Source organism: Botryllus schlosseri, chromosome 2 (genome assembly GCF_051294905.1).
Source record: "Botryllus schlosseri isolate E-star chromosome 2, Bs_hap1, whole genome shotgun sequence".
NCBI classification, from domain to species: domain Eukaryota; kingdom Metazoa; phylum Chordata; class Ascidiacea; order Stolidobranchia; family Styelidae; genus Botryllus; species Botryllus schlosseri.
The window spans coordinates 3919957-3922257 of NC_137237.1; the positions used below are offsets into that span (position 1 = coordinate 3919957).

Genomic DNA, 2301 nt, shown 5'->3' on the forward strand with positions numbered 1-2301 from the left:
GGGGTAGTTGAATGTCGGTCACATCATATAGCGTAGTAGGCTTACGGCACCTATTACAATTTATATCATTGTTGCTAACCTCGTACCGGTATCGCTGCAACTTGTATTTTATTTTATCAATGTATTATTTAGTCAAGGTTCGTATTGCTCGAGATTCTACTCAAATAACATTACACTTGAGAATCACCACACTTGTAACTTGATGAATGAGCTGCGCGAAGCTATAGAATGTTAATAGCGACCTGTCGCTTTTGCGGCAAGCGCGGCTTCTGTTTGGATGCTCGGCCACCGCGTGGCGGCGAATGACATTCTCTTCTGCACTTTTTATGGTGTCTTCTGTCAATTTTTCAGTTCAGTTGATTATTAAGAAATTCATCAGATCAATACACCACAAGATCGCAATATTATTGAAAACTAGGAAGTTGTCAAAACGATATAATGTATCGCGCACTCTAGGCCGTGGTGGATGTTAGAGTAAAGGATCGCTGCTGATGCGTGTCGTTCGACATCCTCCTATCTGTTCATGACATCACATTGTGTCTTATCGCATTGTACATTGTGTGTGAATTCTTCAGATGAAAAATATAACCCAACGATGTTCATGCTCTGTTGTCTCATTGTTGCCGTTGAAGTCGTAGCTACCGAGCTACCTGAATTCCATCTGTTTATCCACCCGTTTAATCATACCGCATTGTAAACATAAAAACGACGAGTGACGTTTAATAATCTCATTTTTCACAGAAGTTGTGGTTCTTGCTCATTTTGAGAGACGGCTTGACGATAGTAGATAACATTAAAAGTATAATGGGCACTTCTTCGTTATTCCCCACACATCCAGAAGTGATCACCATGAAACCAATAAATGATTCCCATGAACATGTGAAATTTTATAGACGTCAAAATGAATTGTTTTTCGCGTTGGGGTGGGATAGACGGATATTAGGGTTGAGGAGAGGGGAGATATTAGGGTTGGGGGAGAGGGGGATGTTAGGGTTAGGAGGGTTAGGGTTAGGTTAGGGTTAGGGGAGGTGGGATATTAGGGTTAGGGGTTTGGTTAGGGTTAGGGGAGGTGGAATATTAGGGTTAGTGGAGGTGGGATAGTAGGGTTAGGGGAGGTGGGATATTAGGGTTAGGGGACGTGAATATTAGGGTTGGGGGAGAGGGTGATGTTAGGGGAGGCGGGATTTAGGGTTGGAGAGAGGGGGATGTTAGGGTTGGGGAGAGGGGTGATATTAGGGTTGGAGAAGAGGGTTAGGGACATGATATCCCACCTCCCCTAACCCTAATCATAACCCTAACCTAACCCTAATATCCCACCTCCCCTAACCCTAATATCCCACCTCCCCTAACCCTAATATTCCACCTCCCCTAACCCTAATATCCCACCTCCCCTAACCCTAATCATAACCCTAACATCCCCCTCTCCCCCAACCCTAATATCTCCCCTCTCCTCAACCCTAATATCCCCCTCACGTAACCCTAATATCCCCCTCTCCCCCAACCCTAATATCTCCCCTCTCCTCAACCCTAATATCCGTCTATCCCACCCCAACGCGAAAAACAATTCATTTTGACGTTTATAAATTTTTCTGTTTATGTTCATGGGGAAACATTTATTGGTGTCATGGGGATCATTTTTTCGATGTGTGGGGAATAACGAAGAAGTGCCGTATAATGAAGGTGTTTATGATGATTAAGTTAGCATCAATATGATATATTATGGAAGTATCGGCATATCACTTTCGGCCACCAAGTTTTAATCTGTATTCTGTACTCTGTAGTCAGTCAAAAACACCACAAGAACAGAACAAGATTGTCAAGATTGATATAATGCATAGATAGGAGGTTGTCGAAACGACTTTGGAGTTATCTTTTTATCAGAGCTAACCTAGAGGACGTAAAGAGGCACGCACACTGACAGGAAATTTGCAGAAGACAACATAAAAATGGCAAGGAGATGAAAATGAATGTGGTACTCTACTATGAGCCATCCTAATTGAAAAAGGGTCTGAAAATGCAGTTAATTTATTGATGGATTATATTCATCCATATTTGACATATCCCCAAACAAGTAATGGGGATTGTGCAATGTTTGTATCGTACTTCCTTGTCCGCTGTTCACTTAGACAAATTTTGCAAATTAAATGGATTTAAAACGGCCTGGGGAAATATGCTAAGCAAGAAGAATTACTTTTGTCTGTAGCATCAATATTTTTAGACGATGGAGATACAAGGAACTGCAACATTCTAGAGTTAGCATCACCATTTAATAACCAAACAATCATTTTGTTGCGTCGACTG

At 41.9% G+C, this 2301-nt stretch overlaps 1 long non-coding RNA gene across 1 annotated transcript; it reads right to left on the reverse strand.

Moving 5' to 3' along the window:
* Window positions 1–1175: 1175 nt before the first annotated feature.
* Window positions 1176–1450, reverse strand: LOC145459355 (uncharacterized). The gene is made up of 2 exons (XR_013921357.1): window positions 1387–1450; window positions 1176–1271 (listed from the first exon to the last, which is right to left on the reverse strand). It is a non-coding gene; the product is annotated as an uncharacterized LOC145459355 (long non-coding RNA).
* Between the last annotated feature and the right edge of the window lie 851 nt (window positions 1451–2301).